An 18,683-nucleotide genomic window follows, 5' to 3' on the forward strand; every position below is an offset into this window, starting at 1 on the left:
ACACAACCATGCCCGAGGCAGGATTCGAACCTGCGACCGTAGCAGCAGCGCGGTTCCGGACTGAAGCGCTTAGAACCGCTCGGTAACAGCGGCCGGCTACCATCAAGGACAAGACAATTTCATTGACAAGTGATATGGCAGATAGTTCGTCATTGTAAGAGTATATCATTACAAATTCAGACCAAATGCTCAACTTGAAGAAAGATAACTTCTTAGGCAAGATCACATTTGTGAAACCTTTATTTACGATGGACGGTTTCGGTAAGCAGAGCTATCATCATTTAGTAGGTACAAGAGATCAGATGATAGTAGCTCTATTTACCGAAACCGGTGACCGTAAATAAAGGTTTGACAAATGCAATCTTGGTTGTGAAGTAGTCGTCCTTCAAGTTGAATATTTACAGATCACCCCTTTTCACTCAGTGCTAGCAAACGAAACACATGTGTCATAGTAAAGGGTGCCCAAACAGCCGCATCAGTAGCATGTGTAAGCCCCTCCCTGTTGGCGTCGCAGGCATGTATTCTTACATGCAAACGACGGTAAAGCTGCCGAAGGGCATCCTCCGATACTTTTTCCCAAACACATTGCACCTTTTGTGGTAATTAGGCAATGGATTTTTTGCACGGTCTGGAAAAGGAGGGGGAGTGTGTTCCTAGTTCACCAAGTCCCATACGTTGGCGAGAGATCTGGTGACCTGGCCAGGGAAATGGTTGTACAGCTTGAAGAGCACACGGTGTCATTGTCACCTGCTGAAAAAGCACATCACCTTCCTGTCGTAAAAACGGTAGGAGCACAGAGATAACAACCTGTGGAATTTAACAGGCACTGGTTACTATATCCTGGAGAAACACCAAATGAGACTGTGAGACGAAACTCATAGCAACCCCGCCCCTCCCCCCCCCCCCCCCCTTACCACACCATGAAGTACGTAGGCTGTGCAGCTTCTGGGACAAGGTGCTTCACTGATTATGTCATCGATGACATGAATACTGTATCATAGGATTTCCTTCTCCCTCCCCCTTCCACGTGTCTGACATAACCCAATTACCCAACGTATAAAATGGCGGAAAATTCAAATATTGGTAGAAAATTCAAAAACAGCTGGGTTTCTCCTTCCTCCATTCCTATGATGTCCTGTGATAGTAGGGGTGTTATCCTAAATATGTACTGGTGGGAAATTAAAAACTATTCGAGATGGAACATTGTCATACTGGTGGAAGTAGGTTACATGTGAAAAAAAAAAAAATAGAATTCAAGATTTCCACTGGGTTTTTCCCTGATGTCACTGTGAAAGTAAGTCATTTGTGCTGCGATACTGGCAGAGTCTCTATCACATCAGAATCAAAAATGCTACGACAAAGGAAGGCAATAAGCCTGCTGATCTACTTCACATGTGTTCCTCAATTTACTGTTCACTCTGACTTTCATGGCTATTTATATTAGTCAGATCACTTACAGAATGCGAGCTTTTTCTCCTCTGACATCACTATTTAATCAGGTGTTTAAATACGGAAAAAACATATGTGATACGGTATAGTGTTATTTATATCCAAAAATTGTAAGCTCCATATTTAACACCACACTGAGGAGAAAGGGTCCTCGATGGTCTCTGGATGCGCTGCGCCTACTGGCATTGCACTTGCACTGGGCCAAGGCAGTCACAGCCACTGGCGTTACGTGCGGGTTGTCGGCTGCACCAGGCTAGCAGCCACTACTACCACCACCAACTGTGGGGGATGGGGGGGGGGGGCGGGAGGGGGTCTATTTCATGTATTTCACACAGACACCACTACTACTGCCACAGCACTCTGTCATCCAATCAATGTTGTCACCATCTTGGACTGTTGCACAATTATGTACTAGACCAATAGGTCACCGACAGGGTGGCATACCACATTACTTCAGTCGCCATCCTGCATCTGCAGACAATCAGGGCTGTACATCGCAGTCTGTGATATCACAGTAATGGCTGTCCCCTCTCGCCCCCCCCCCCTCCCCGCCCCTCCTGCCCACCTGCCTCTGGCCTACTCTGAGCTTCGTATAGCCACAGACATACCCAGCCAACTCGCTACTTTCTGGAGATGTGTGACGAAGCCATCAGGGATTCTCCAGGTCTTTATAGATGACATACAGTCATCATTTATGTTATTCATAATCAGGACAATAGATATAGTAACCAATTTGCTATTTGTAGCTGAAAAGTCTGATATATGTAGTTGACAACGCGAAAAACCAATTAACAAGAATTCCCCTCTCTATTTTTCACTCAACAGGAATTTCTGGTCTGTCTTCAGTGCTATTTATAAGTGACATAAAAAAATTCACTTCTCAGGAATCTGAAGAAATATTCCATATAATAAACAAATTTTTGTGACACCAGAGGAAGAGAATTCGTGAAATAGTAATAATGAATGAAGCTTTCGGTGTGGCAGTCAAAGAATACATTGATTCAAAACTGGTAGGACTCAGTCACCGAAAAAAGTAGCTTAAAGACGATAGTCAAACATTAATAGTCTTTCTGTTACATCATCATCCACCTAAGAAGTGGTTTAAGTCATCTATTTGGAGTAGTGCAGCTGGTTTAGTTGTAGTAGGTTCCACAAAGAGTTGTGGTAACATATCTGTTCCGCAGATTCAACGTAATGTCCTATCCTAGCAATTGTTCTACTATACATCTACAACTGCAATACATCAATCACACATTTTTTCCATGAAGGTACCGACACTGCATCGTGAAATTAATGTTACATACCATCGATAAGTAATTATTTTAGTAAGCAATGTGTGATCAGCGAGGTAATACGATCAACACGAACTGTCAGGCTCCACCTAAACAATCAACATCTTGTAAGCATTATCAAGGTGTGAGATTTAACTTGTTTTATTTTCTTATAGACATCTGATGTTAAGGAGCACAAACGCCTTGACAGAAGTACATATCCGTTTTCAACATCTCTTTCACCCTACATTCAAGTGGATATAAACGTGTCAGCGTCGGAATGTTCTCTGATTGTGAATTCAACCTGGCAGCAATTTTCGAAAACCCATGTTATTGTGGCATGAAACTAATATTACCCACTGTAGCGTGGTATCGGTTGTGTGACAGCTCACTAGTAATTTCAGCAATGTTCACTCAAAATACTCAAACAGCACCTACAGTGATATTACGTGATCACAAGATCAGTGCTGGTGACTTCCGACGAACAATCAAAATTTTTAACGAAACAGAATCGACTCACATGCGGGAATAGACCTCCAAGAACTTAAAGTAAATCAGCTTTGCCATACAGCATACTACATATAAGACTTTCACCCAAGGTGATGATGCATCACCACCAGAAGTAAAACCCAATACAGTATTGATATTCGACGAGGTCATTGTGGAAAATCAAGATTAAACATGCAAATACTTTTGTTTTGTTAGCTGTAGTCATAGTGGAAAATCAGGAAGTGTTGGTTGAAGTGCTCACTGTAACAAATATCTGCTAATATCAGTGTTGGTAGCCTCTGTTTTGATGACAAGCGAGGTAGATTATTCCTACACATCGGTCAGGGGCCTGAAGATGGCGTAGTAAGATCTGAGAGAAAATGCGATTGCTGAAGTTAGGACATTTGAAAAGAGTCCAATCACTCAGACACACACATTCAGGCCTGCCACAGAGTCTCTCAAAGCCTAAAGAAGAGGAGAAAGTAGATACTATTAGTGATTTCATTAAACATTACAACTACAATCAAATTGAACTCCCGGAGTAAGCAAGGAAAAACAATATATGGTTGATAATCAGCATAAATTTTTAACCAAGAATGTAATACTGATCAGTGACAGAGAATTCAAAAGAACTGAGTCTAATATTCTTAAAAACTAGAAAACTATATAACTACTTACCAAAAGCTATTGAAAGTTATGTTCCGATATTAAGTATGATGGACGTATACAAGAAAGCTAACTGAGTAGAAGGAAAATGCACCATTAGTTCGAAATACAGAAACATGCATAATAAGACATCTTTGGCAGTGGCATTATCGACATTCAGAATAAGAAAACTAACGACAGATTTCTCCAATACATCTGTTATAACAATCCCAACAACATAGTTGCAGGGTGACAGTCATGGGAGGATAAAGGTTTCAAAAATATTTCAATGGTTATTGATATGCATTCGAAATTTTCATGGGCTTTGCTTGTGAAAACAAGGATGGAGAAAGCAGCTACACAGTTGTTTGAACAAATGTTGCAGACAGGACGAAACCACATCCTTCACAATCTACAAGTAGTTTGCGGTGGTGAATCCTGTAATAGATATTTCAGGGCATTAATGGAATAGTAAGGAATACATCGCTACTCTACATTCTCCCAGATGAAGTTATTTATTGTGGAGCATTTGGAATGGACAATGAAAGTGCAAATATAGATGCATTTTAACCTTCGTGGTTCCTATAAATGGACTGATATCCTCCCACAAAACAATGACGTGTATAAACGCTCTGTTCACAGAGCAATAAAATTCAGACCAATTGATGTATGTGATAGTGAGCCCGTAAGTACCGTTTAAAGCCATATTAAAATGACGGATCTATAAAAGTATAAATTTAATCTGGGTGATTTTGTACATATTTCAAAACACAAAACAGTGTTTGAGAAATCAAATTCCCACGTTGGTCAAAGGAGATATTTACATATTCCCAATGAACGAGCCCTAGAACTTACATCTTAAAGGATAGGTAGTGAAACTGCCAATATTTTTTATGGAGAAGTATTACAGAGAAGCAGTGGACCAGACGTCTACTTTGTAGAACATGTTATAAGGTGGGAGGGGTAAAAGGCTTTTGCTAAATGTCTCAGATTCCCGTCTTTCCATAACAGTTGGATGTATGCTGCTGATTTGCTGTATATATGGGTGTGTAAACCTCAAACAGTACAGCAGCATAACATGCATGATAGGAGGCACGTCGGCGGAGGTAGTAGTATTCTCAATAAATAGAACTTCATGTCCGTAAACATAACTACTGAGGAGCTGGAACCAAACTTGATGCACAAATCACCCACAGTGACAAGAGAATCAATCTTTTACATGAGGTATTTTTTTCAGACAAGCCCTGCAGACGTCATGATATTGCATATGCAGCAAATAAAGATCTCTGAAAACGTCAGATAGATGGCCAACAAGGCCAAGGAAGTACGTTAAAGTAGGGAATCAGTATTAGTCATCATATCGACGTACTTTTAAGAGATAACACAGCGTACAAAACTAAATTAAGTATGACACTATATTTCAGTCGAGTTATGAGTAAAGAATTAATTAAAACTATTAATTAATTAATTAATTAATTAATTAATTAAAACTATTAAAGTAAGGAAGCTACAATATTTAGGCCATGTTATTAGGGGAGTAAATTACAAAATATTGCAAATAATACTAGAAGGGAAAATTTGTGGGAAGAGAACGAGGGGTAGAAGACGGACATCCTGGATTGACAATTTAAAAAATTGGTACAACTGTTCAACGTCAGAACTCCTTAGATCAGCCAAATCAAGATCAGAAATTGCCATGATGACAGCCAACCTTCTTAGAGGAGACGGCACATGAAGAAGAAGAATGAGTAACACTCATCGCCCATGGAAAGATAATAATAATAATAAGAAGGGGACATCAGGGTGCTTAATAAATGCATTCAGTTATCGCTGAATTAAGCTAAAAGAGCATCAAAAGGAAATGTGGTTAAAACACCTAGAGTCCTACCACTGCCAGGCACATTAAGTGGAATCCTTCCATCCTTAATGGAAACCTTGGCGGCAATTTTAGTGGTTGCTTCCCTAGCCGGTTTGAGGCAGCTACCGCCATAACAGTAAAAGCTATGGAAAACGTCCAGCAGCTTAACAAATCCAAAAGACATAGTAGATGCAGGAAGTCTGTGGCTGTTAGGAAAGAACTATATTTAAAACAGTACAGGAAAAGGCTTGGATTGTCCATTAAGATAATTAAAAAGAAACTATCAGCTATAATACCTGCTTAAAAATATATATTTGCTTTAATTCGTAAAAAAACTCTCTATCCCAAGATGTAGTGGGTTCACAGCAGAGCTTCCATCCATTAACAGGGCCCACCATTTTGTTTCTCAGGCCTCCCCCAAAAGTTTTCTAATATGTACCAATTCAATAACTAGTTTGGAGGCTGTAGACCGACGCTACTCTCGTCACCCTTTTGTCTCTGCTAACCATGACCTTCTCTCTGCTCTTGGCCGTGTCGATTGGTCTGTTGTCTTCCTCTAGGTCCCAAGTCACGTGGACATCCGCAGGAATGCATTGGCTGACCGTTTGGCTAGAGAGGCAGGTACTTAAGCCCCCGCACGCCCCCCCCCCCCCCCCCCCCCGCCATAGTACCCTTTTATGATTCGAGGTGCAGATATGCGGATACATATCAGATGTCTCTTTGCCCAAGAGTGGAATGCATGTGAAGTGCTACTGCTCTCAGTAATAGACTCCGCACAGTGAAGGAGACTACTGCAGTTTGGCGCTCTTCCTTCCACTCCTCTCGGAAGGAGTCCACTGTCTTATGCCGTCAACGCATCGCTCATACTAGGCTCATTCATTGTTTTCTCTTGAGTAACGAGCCGTCCCCAAAATGTGGCTGTGGAGCCAGACCGTTGGTATCGCATATATCGGTGGAGTGTCTTCTAATTTTGGTCGTTCGTAATGAATACAGCCTTCCTTCTTTGTCTTTAATATGAGCAGACGTTCGCAGTTTCGTACGTGAAAGTGATTTTTATTTTCAGTTATAAGATATTGCTTGAATCCTGAAGCAGGGGCAGGGTGGTTGCGCTTGGGAACTCTTTTCGTGCTTTCTGGGTCTGGGACCCATAACCACTCCCTTGCAAGGACTGCTTTTTTATCCCTTTGTTTTTCCAGTTTTTAGATTTGGGCTACCCTTTTGCGCCTTTTACTGTGTGTGTTTTTAGATTATTTGTTTTTAGTTTGACCTCTCTGATTGGATCCGCCCACTCTTAACGGGCCATCTACGCAAGTAATTTTTGAATTACGGGACAGATAATCTCTCAGTTTAGTCCCATAATCCTCCCTCAAACAATCAATCAAACAGGCTCGAATTACTTCCCACCAATCGAATTAAGGGAATGGAGGGGAAAAGAATTAGAGTATTATACTGGCAAGTTTAGAAACATACAACACCATTTCTAATACCACTGAATCAAACTGCGGTCTGCATCTTGGAAGACATAAAGTTATGTGCTTGCCTCACAGCATATAATGACTGTGATAAGTTAAACGAATATTTAAAATGAGCCCTAGCAGGTTTCGAGTTACATGCGAACGTCAACACACCTAATACCGAAATAAGGGCGTGAAAGAATTTACAAAGGAAAATTCAATAGAACCACTACTAGGTTATTAAAACGATCAAATTCGGCAAAAAATTCCGAATAAATTTTAAGAATCAGTTCATTCAGAGGATATACAGTACTCCGCGCAACACAATTAAAGGATCACTATTCGAAGCCCCATAATTGCCTCCCATAGGGACACGTAAGTTTGAAATTTAGCTCAAAGGTTCCTGCAACGTTCCTCTATAATGGTGCAAAAGCGTGGCGCTCTGCTATGTCATCCTTAGGCCAGGGGACGCATCAAACAGCAAAGTGTTGACACATGCGAAAAAAAGGCCACAGCTCTGAAGCTCATGCGAGCTGTAAAGTGGGTTAATGATGTCACCCGTACATCAAATTTCGCCTCAATTCTATCCAACACCACCATGCACGATCACATGAGGAGAAGGTCGTCACAACTTCTCTTACCACATTTCATCCCTTCTTGTAACGTGTCTGCGATGGAGATTATTACCACGACAACCAACGTTGAAATGACGCGTGGCTGAGGGAAACATTTCAGGTACACCGTCGCTCAGAATCGACCCGAAAAAGACCTCAGCGGGTTGCAGGAGTGTCAATGAAACAACCATTTCCCTGGGACGTTGTATCCCACTCATTTCGCGGTCGAAAACAAGAGTCGCAGTACGATGAGCAACAGGAAAATGTTCTTGACACCTTTGACACTTCTGACATCTTTGGACGTTTAAAAAGAAGGAATGGAATGTGGGTAAGAGGGGATATGATACTTCCACTGTGGCATTGCGCAGAATTGTGGTGACATTTGGTGCCAATACGACATCATTAATCCACGTTACAGCCCACATAAATTTCTGAGTTGTGACCTTCTTGTCGCATGTGTCCACACCTTGCTGTCTGAACCGTCGTCGAGCCCATGCGTGACGTCGCAGGGCGCCACACCAATGGTGGGTACGTACATGAAATATACCGGGTGATCAAAAAGTCAGTATAAATTTGACAACTTAATAAACCATGGAATAATGTTGGTAGAGAGGTAAAAAATGACACACATGCTTCGAATGACATGGGGTTTTATTAGAATTAGAAAAAAACGAAGTTCACAGAATGCCCGACAGATGGTGCTGGACAGCAAAACGTCAGTGACTGTGCATGACAATCGTGTATAGAAGGAGCTGTAATGAGAGAGAGAATCAGATGCGCCAGCAGTCGCAGCATGTTGACGTTACCTGAAAAGGCGCTTTTAGAGGAATGTGCTAGTTCAGCGCTACGATCCTATCACCATAGGAAGGGGATTCGAACGGGTAAAGGTCCGTTGGCAAATGCAGCTGTGGCGAGAATGATTTCGAAGTTCGAAGGCACGGGTTGTTTAGACGATAGACCCCGTAGTGGCCGACCGAGCACAAGGCGTAATGCTGCTGAGACAGTTCAGGAAGAAATGGAGACTGTAGCGGGTTCGTCTACGCTCGGGGAAGTCAGCGCTCGTGCAGTCGCACGTCGCACCGGCATTCCATACACTACTGTTTGGTTGGCACTTACGCGTACACTCCGATGCTATCCGTACAAAATCCATCAGCATCATGAACTGTTACCTGACGATTTAGTTAAGCGGAGGGCATTTGGGTTTCAAAAGATGGCGGAAGATGACGATTGGTTGAGTAACGTGTTGTGGACCGACGAAGCTCATTTCACGCTCCTAGGGTCTGTCAACGCCCACAACTGCAGGATCTGGGCTACCGAAAATCCTATAACTGTCGTGGAAACTCCATTGCACGACGAGAAAGTCACGGTATGGGTTGGATTTCCACTTCTACCGTTATCGGGCCTTTTTCTTCGAAGAAATGCTTGATTCTCGCTTTGTAACTGCTACCGTGACGGGTGAGAGGTACGCCGCTATGTTACAGAATCGCATCATCCCCAGCCTAGCTGATAAATACCTGCTGGAACGTACGATGTTTATGCAGGTTGGCGCTGCATCCCATATTGCTAGACGCGTGAAAGATCTCTTGCGCGCGTCGTTTGGTGATGATCGTGTGCTCAGCCGCCACTTTCGTCATGCTTGGCGTCCCAGGTGCCCAGACCTCAGTCCGTGCGATTATTGGCTTTGGGGTTACCTGAAGTCGCAAGTGTATCGTGATCGACCGACATCTCTAGGGATGCTGAAAGACAACATCCGACGCCAATGCCTCACCATAACTCCGGACATGCTGTGCAGTGCTGTTCATAACATTATTCCTCGACTACAGCTATTGTTGAGGAATGATGGTGGACATATTGAGCATTTCCTGTAAAGAACATCATCTTCGCTTTTTCTTTCTTTGTTATGCTACTTATTGCTATTCTGATCAGATAAAGCGCCATCTGTCGGACATTTTTTGAACTTTTTTTTTGTTCTTATAAAACCCCATGTAATTCTAAGCATGTGTGTCAATTTGCACCTCTCTATGAACATTATTCCGTGATTTATTCAGTTTTCAAATTTATACTGACTTTTTGATCACCCGGTACATGAAATGCAAACGCAGTTGCGAATAAGAACAAGCATCAGCTCTATAATGGAATGACAACAATGAAAAGTTGTGCCGGACCGGGACTGAAACTCGGCTTTCTCACTTTACACGGGCGGTCGCCTTAACTGCTTTGGCTGACCGCGTACGACCCATGGCCACACCCAGACTGCCCTATGTTGTGGTACTTGTACACAGATTATACAATTTCCGTACAGGGGATGGCATTTTAATTGAAAGTCGCTGCCTAGTATCGACGAATAAGTACGATACTGCAGTGCCTGTGTTGTTAAGAGGAACGATGTTATGTTCCTTGTGACACCCATGCATGTACGAAGGAACATTGAATCGTTCTTCAAACAACACACGCACTGACTGCAATACCGCAAATGATTACAGCTGCAGTTGTCTGTAGCCGCGTAAGCAGTGCGCTGTGTGACAAGAATGAGATACTAGCACGAGTAGTTACGTAAGACCTTGGCCTACTATACTTTATCGTATTATGTGAGTGTCTAACTCTGTGTACACAGCTGAAAATACTGCTCAAAAATAGTTAATGAAATACTGTAGTTCCAGAACACACGCATTTTCTCAAAATACGCGCAACGGTTATAATACGAGTAACGATGCATTCTAACGTCAAGTAGATAAGCACTCACGAAAAATCTGTCAAAAAGTTATAAAATGTGACACTTTCAATTTGTAGCCAAAAGCCGTGCAATGAGGCTGTGTCCTTGTAAAGGTAATTGCTGAATTTAGGCTGAAAAGGAATAATTAATTAAATGCTTCGTTAAAGCAAAAGGATCACAATGTAATTTAAGAACCAAATCTCCACACGCAATTGAAAATAGGAAGCCTCTCACTATAATGCATACCACAAAATATATCATTGTCATATAAAAAGCAGATGCATAATCTTCAAAAGTCATCAGCATTCCAGAACAGCGGGCAGTGGTCTACTCTTTTTCCACCCGTAACTCGATTCACGGACTACAGTAGTAGCGTTCGGTTAAATGATTTAACTACTCATACCATGACTAATCACTGATATGACGAACCCTGTAGCAACAGATCTTGACAAGATGGTGGCACGGCAGCATGCAACTATTTTACGTATGATAATACGTGAATGACTTAGACTGAGCAAGGTAATTAAGACAATATTACTAATAAGTTTTATATTTTTATCAAAACAGTGTAGACGAATCATCACATGGCTTTTTCAGTATATGTAAGTCTAACATGAAGTGAAATGCTGGAAAAAGTCACTAAATCACATGTTCTCGAGGTAAGTCTTGCAAAAAGACAGTAAACCATCTATAATGCAGGGGAGGATTATAAGTTTCAGTGTATAATGTGACAGATTGATGTTACTCGATTCTATAAATCAGTTTCCATTTTAGGAAAATGGAACCATCGGTGAGCCTTTGTGTTGCCACGTGCAAGGATAACGTGCCATGCTATAATTCACTGCAAAGTTCTCTATGTGGAATGATTACAAGACAACTGAGTGAATGTTTCGAATACACGACTGCACTTACCTGGATATCGCCTATTAGTAGGCACGTAATTATAAAGATGTCACCCATACTATCCATCGTTGTAGCACTCCAACAGCAGTATACCAAGGACAGGAACAGAATGACAACAAGCCGAGGGCAGAAACAGAAGCAGAAACGGAATGGCGAGCACCTATTCCAAATATATTGCCTCATGGCTAGACAAAAATGTTCAAATGTGTGTGAAATCTTATGGGACTTAACTGCTAAGGTCATCAGTCCCTAAGCTTTCACACTACTTAACCTAAATTAGCCTTAGGACAAACACACACACCCATGCCCGAGGGAGGACTCGAACCTCCGCCAGGACGAGCCACATAGTCCATGATTGCAGCGCCCTAGACCGCTCGGCTAATCCCGCGCGGCCATGTCTAGACACCAGCGAACGTTTCCACATTGTCCGAAAGGCCTAGCGACACTCCAAAGATACAGACATCCATCTGTGGTGTTAAAAAGATATAGCTGGAAGAGCTTGGCCTGAATAATCGATGTCGACCATAAGATGATCGAACAGAACAAAAGTCGCGATTTTAGAAAGCAAAATATTGAGGGCAAAAATGAAATTGGAGCTGAAGAGAAAGCTTTCAACCGGTGCACCAGAGTACATTAGTGTCGATCGGGTTAGTGCTGCTTACAACCCTGGAAGGGTAAATAAGGATCGCGAACAGCGTCAGAAGGGAGTGGTCACTGTGAAAACTCGGAGACGCAACGAACTCGTGTGAAAGTTTGTTACCAGCACTTTACAGAATTAGGAAGGGCCTCATTGTGGGTCTGCATGTGACCATCTGGTTCAATGTTGCAATATCCATATTTTTGGGGCATTCTGACGTTACAATAACGTGATGTTGGACTGCATGGGAAGGTGACAACATAGATACTCGTCGTTAGGTATTTGATCGACCACGTCTGCCCACCACAAGGGAGTACTGCCTTGTCGTGCACCAAGGAAACTGTAACCCATTCACTTCTAAGGCTGCTATTAGAGAACATGTAATGGACTTCCTGACACATTCTACGTCATCTCGTAGCCTCTGGTCGGAGGCTACCAGCAGTCAGACTAGGGAATTATCGTCCCATGCGTAGACTGTCGTCAATACCACAACACAAACGGCTGCGATCGTAGTGGTACCGTTACGGGAAGCGTGTACTGCTGGTGAATGCAGTCTTCCTGTTTGCGGCGCTGAACTGTTGCTGCGCTCTGCCCCCGATAAAAATCGCCAGTGAACCTCATTCTTCCAATATTTTGGAGAGGCACAGTGAAGTTGCACTTTGCTTCAAGGTGTTCGGAGATATTGCATGTGACTTCACAATGGGCTGGTAGTGACTGAGGGAACTCTGACGGCGCCACAGTACGTCACAGACATCCTGATTCCTCATGTGTCACCCCTCATCCGACAATATCGTGGTGCCATTTTCAAAAGTTCAATGCTTTTCCACTATGAACTGTTTGCATGATGTTGAGGTATTCCCATGGCGAGCAAAATCCCAAGTTACGTTGCCGATAGGACATGTATGGATGCATCTCGGAGGTCAACAACTTCCCAGGATATTAAGAACCAGTTACGACAATGTGGGACCGCTTGCCACAGAAGAGGGTACAGCGTTTTTGTGTCGCCTTTCCCAACTGAATCAGTGTATGCAGCCAGGCTAAGGCGGGTGCAACGTCCTACTGATAGGTGGTCACATATTACCAGGTTATTTGTACACTAAGAGTCAAAGAAACTGGTACGCCTGCCAAATATCGTGTAGGGGCTCCGCGAGCACGCACAAGTGCCACAACACGGCGTGGCGTGGACTCGACTAATGTCTGAAGTAGAGCTGGAGGGAACTAACACCATGAGTCCTGCCGGGCTGTCCATAAATCCGTGAGAGTACGAGGGGGTGGAGATCTATTCTGAACAGCACGTTGCAAGGCATCCTAGATACGCTCAATAATGTTCATGTCTGGGGTAGTTTGGTGGCCAGCGGAAGCGTCTACACTCAGAAGAGTACTCCTGGAGCCACTGTGTAGCAATTCTGAACATGTAGGGTGTGGCATTGTCCTGCTGGAATTGCCCAAGTCCGTTGCAATGCACATAGGACATGAATTGATGCGGTGACTGGACAGGATGGTTGCGTACGTGTCGTATTTAGACGTTGCAGGGTTCCCATATCACTCCAACTTTACACGCCTCACACCATTACAGAGCCTCCACCAGCTTGAACAGTCCCCTGCTAATATGCAGTGTCCATGGATTCATGAGGTTATCTCCATACCCGTACAAGTCCATCCGCTAGATACAATTTGAAACTAGACTCGTCCCTTCAGGCAACACGTTTCCAGTCATCAAGAGTCGATGTCGGTGTTGACGGGACCAGGCGAGGCCTAAAGCTTTGTGTCGTGCTGTCATCAAGGGTACACGAGTGGGCCTTCGATTCCGAAAGTCCATATCGATGATGTTTCGTTGAATGATTCGCACGCTGACACCTGTTGATGACCCAGCACTGATCTCGTCACTCCGACGTCTATTCGAAAACCGTAGGAATGCGCAAATCACCAATTCCCTGAAAGAACAAAATGTTTGGTACAAGAGGTAACCTTTCTTCAGCACGTTAGTAAATCAACTACACGAATTCGTTCGGCATCTGGTGCTCACGTTGAAATAACAGGGCACGTGATCAAATATATTGCCGATACAATCCTGCTCATCCTTAACTTTATTTTGAATTCTAGTATCTACCCAAGAGCCTGGAAGTAGCGTTACCTAAGAAGTAAACTGCAAAAGACTCTTCTATTACAAACCCATTTGATTTCTACCAGCATTATCTAAGACTTCAGAATACATGTTTCATAAACAGCTTACTGTTGCTTAATCTCAGATAACCTAGAGGAATGTCAGTCAAGTTTCCGCAAAAAGCGCTGCATGACGACAGCTCTTACAAAAAGTGACGGGTTAACTCGAAGAAGTGTTGACAATTATGTGCTTTTTGGCCTTCACCAAACGTTTCGGCACTGGAAAAAACTCACAATGTAAAGTTTTTCTTCAAGTGCTGTACAGTAGTTCCTCTTGTCCCGTTCATAATGTATAATGATCGGAACAAAAAGTCACAATTATCAAGACATGTATGCCGGCCGGTTCTAGGCGCTTCAGTCCGGTACCGGATGTAGATGAGGCAGTCGCACAATGAGCTTCATTGGGGATATTGTCCTCGACTACTAATCAAAATAGTCTGGGTCCCTGGTTCGAACTCCGCCACTGCTCGCACTCTGAATAAAAAATCATTAGCAGTAGCGGCTGAAAAGTCCCAGCACAAGAAGTCACCCTCTTTCTGCCAACGGCCTCGTCAAAGATGCGGATGAGCGTGCAGGCGATTAGGGCACTGTGTTGTCCTTCCGGTGGGAAACTTTCTCTAAAAGGCGGAAGAACCAGCAATGGTAAACGGCGTGGGACTGCAGAAGGAATGGAAACGACTGCATTAAGGACACATAATGTATATCCACTCAAGTGCAATGATGATCTCTTCTTTGGCAAGAATCCTGATTAGTCCTCCATTTGGATCTCCGGGAGGTGACAGCCAAAGCAGAGGTAACCATGAGGAAAAAATGATATAACGAACGATGGAATAACATTGTATGAGTCGGAGCACGGAATGTCAGAAGTTTGAACGTAGTATGAAAGTTAGAAACTTTGGAAAGGGAAAGCATAGGCTCACTATAGATGTAGGGGGGAGGGGGTGAATGATGTGAAATGGAAAGAAGATAAGGATTTCTGGTCAAATTAATATGGGGTATTATCAACAGCAACAAAAAATGCTGTAACAGCTGTAGGATTCGTTATATCAAGGCAGGGCAGAGAGCTACTAGAAACAGTTCAGTGATACGGTTGTTCTCATCAGATTACGAAAGCCGAAATGGTGGTTCAGTTATACATGCTAACGTCACAAGCAGCAGATGAAGAAATAGAGAAAGTGTATGAGGATATTGAACGGGTAATTTAGTGTATAAAGGGAGATGAAAATCCAATAGTCAAGGGGAACTGGAATGAGATTGTAAGGGAAGGGTTACGGGAGGATATCGGCTTGGCAGTAGGAATGAGAGACGAAAATGAGTAATTGAGTTCTGGAGCAAATTTAAGATGATAACAGTGAATATTCTGTTCAAGAATCGCAAGAGAAGGACATCTACTTGAAGAAGACCGGGAGACACGGGAAACATCCAGCTCGATTACGTCATGGTCAGACAGAGATTCAGAAATCAGTTATTGGATTATAAAGCGTATCCAGATACAAATAAAGACTCCGATTACAATTTAGTAGTGCTGAAGAGTACGCTGAAGCTTAAGATAATCGTCCATCAATGTGGAAGGAAGTGGGATGCTGAAATTCGGAGGAATTACGAGACGCGTTTGAAATTCGCCAAGGATGTTCGTATTGGCATGAGGTACCAGAGTAGGCACCACAATTGAAGACGTGCGAACAGCTCTAAAAAGGGCAATCACAGACGTTGGACAGAGCTAGACAGATACAACGAAGGTATAGTAACTCCGAAGAAACCATGGGTAACAGAATAAATACGTAAATTGATTGAGGAAAGTACTAAAATGTTCAGGGAAAGACATTATACCGCAATATAAATTTATTACGAGTGAAATAAATAGGAAGTGCAGGCCAGCCGAGGCGAAATGGTCGAAGAAAAATTCTGAAAAATCGAAAAAGAAATGATCGTCGGGAGGATTGATCAGCATTTAGAAAATTCAGAACAACCTTAAATGAAATTAAAAACAAGGATGGTAACATTGAGAGTGCAAAGGGAATTCCATTGTTAAAAACAGAAGAGTGAGCAGACAGATGGAGAGAGAATACTGAAGGCCTCTGTGAGGGGCCGGACTTGTCTGATAACGTGTTAGAAGAAGAAATTGGAGTCAATAAGGATGACATAGGGATCCAATATTAGAGTCAGTATTTACAAGAACTCTGGAAGACTTTAGATCAAATAAGGCAGAAGAGATAGACATAATCCCATAGAAATTCCGAAAATCAATGGGGAGAGTGGCAACCAAACGACTTTTCAAGTTGATGTGTAAAATCTATGAGGCTGGCGACGTATCATCATACTTTCAGAAAAAAAATCATCTACACAAGGGCAGATAAGTGTGAAAACTAACGCACAACCAGCTTAACAAGTCTTTCATCTAAGCCACTGACAAGAATAATATTTAAAAGAATGGAAAAGAAAGTTGAAGAATAGTTAGATGAAACTAGTTTGGCTTAGGGAAAGGTAATGGCACCAGAAAGGCAGTTTTCCAGTTGCACTTGATAATGGAAGCAAGGTTGAAGATAAATCAAGCCACTCTCATAGCATTCGTGGACCTACAAAAAGTGTTCGACAGTGTAAAATGGTGTAAAGTGCTCGAAATTTTAGAAAAAAGGAGCAAGCTATTAGGAAAGACTAGTAATATACAATACGTACAAGAACCAACAGGGGCAATAAGACTGGAAGACAAAGAACGAAGGTGTAAGACGAGGATGTAATCTTTCGCCTCTGCCATTAATCTGTACATCGAAGAAGGAATAAGTAAAATAAAAGACGGATTCGAGAGTGGAATTAAAATTCAAGGTGAAAGTATATCAGTCATAAGATTCGCTGATGACGTTGTCATCCTTAGTGAATATGAAAAAGGATTGCAGGATCTGTTGGATCGAATGAACAGTCTAATGAGTCTAGAATACGTTTTGGGAATAAACTGGAGAAAGACAAAGATAATATGATGTAGCAGAAATGATAATAGCGAGAAACTAATCAACAAAATTGGGGATTATAAAATAGAAGAATTTCAGAAATCCCTTCACTCTGGACGAAAAATTACCCAAACGGACGAAGCAAGGAGGGCATCAAAAACGGACCAATACAGAGAAAGAAAGCATTCCTCGTCAAGGGAAGTATTCTAGTATCAGACATTGGCCTTAATTTGAGGAAGAAATTTCTGAGAATGTACTTTTGGAGCACAGCATTGTATGGTAGTGAAACATGGACGGTGGGATAACTGGTACAGAGGAGAATCCAAGCATTTGAGACGTGGTACTACAGAAAAATGTTGAAATTCAGATAAGGAATGAAGGGATTCTGTGCAGAATTTGGGAAAAAAGGTGCAAGTGGAAAACACTGACAAGAAGAAGAGATAGGATGAAAGGACATTTGTCAAGGCGTTAGGGAATAACTTGCATGGTGCTAGAAGGAAGTGTAGAGTGTAAAAACTGTAGGGAAGACAGAAATTGGAATAATCTGATATATAACTGATGACGTAGGTTGCAAGTGCTACTCAGAGAAGAAGAGATTAGTGCAGAATAGGAATCATGGCGGGCCACATCAAAGCTGTCTGCCGACTGATGACTTAAATATAGGAGGAATGTCACATAATCTGTGAGGTGATTTTTCATGTGAATATAGACCAAAAAAAGTCTTGTGAACTTGTGTCCGATTTTCGGTCGTTACGAAATTGGAGTGAGTTGAAAACTACACATAGCCACGAATGAATATCAAAACAAAATGCTGTGTAGGCGCTGTGGTGGACAGAATTATGGTGGGACAGATGACTGATACATCTTACAAGAGATACTTGGGTTCTGCAGCAGATACCAGCAGTGTGACATCGCACCGAGGCAACAGCTGCAAGCGTACCCAGTGTGCAGTCGTCGGTTGGATCGGTGAGCAGTCACGATGGCGTGTGCGTGTCGTGCTTGAATTGTGTAACTGAGCAAGTCCATTTGTATCCGTGAATACCAACGTGCTGCATACGTTCACCCATACGGAATACAGGTACTGTAATAGCTGTGTTGTTCGGCTGTGAAAGAATATCAGAGACGTTTCCATGAACGACTAACATCAAAAATGGTTCAAATGGCTCTGAGCACTATGGGACTCAACTGCTGAGGTCATTAGTCCCCTAGAACTTAGAACTAGTTAAACCTAACTAACCTAAGGACATCACAAACATCCATGCCCGAGGCAGGATTCGAACCAGCGACCGTAGCGGTCTTGCGGTTCCAGACTGCAGCGCCTTTAACCGCACGGCCACTTCGGCCGGCAACGACTAACATCCTGTGCCAGGGTATTTCCGAGGGCTTTTCAAACATAACGTGATTCTGGAACACTACCCAGCTTTCACGTGACATCAGGACGTGAGGAAGCCCAGTCAGTTAAGGGAAGACGGTATTGCAAAGGTACAACCCAGTCCCACCACCAGTACATAGCGTATTAGCCATCAGCTCGGTATTCCACAA

The sequence above is a fragment of the Schistocerca americana genome, chromosome 3 (assembly GCF_021461395.2).
Source record: "Schistocerca americana isolate TAMUIC-IGC-003095 chromosome 3, iqSchAmer2.1, whole genome shotgun sequence".
NCBI classification, from domain to species: domain Eukaryota; kingdom Metazoa; phylum Arthropoda; class Insecta; order Orthoptera; family Acrididae; genus Schistocerca; species Schistocerca americana.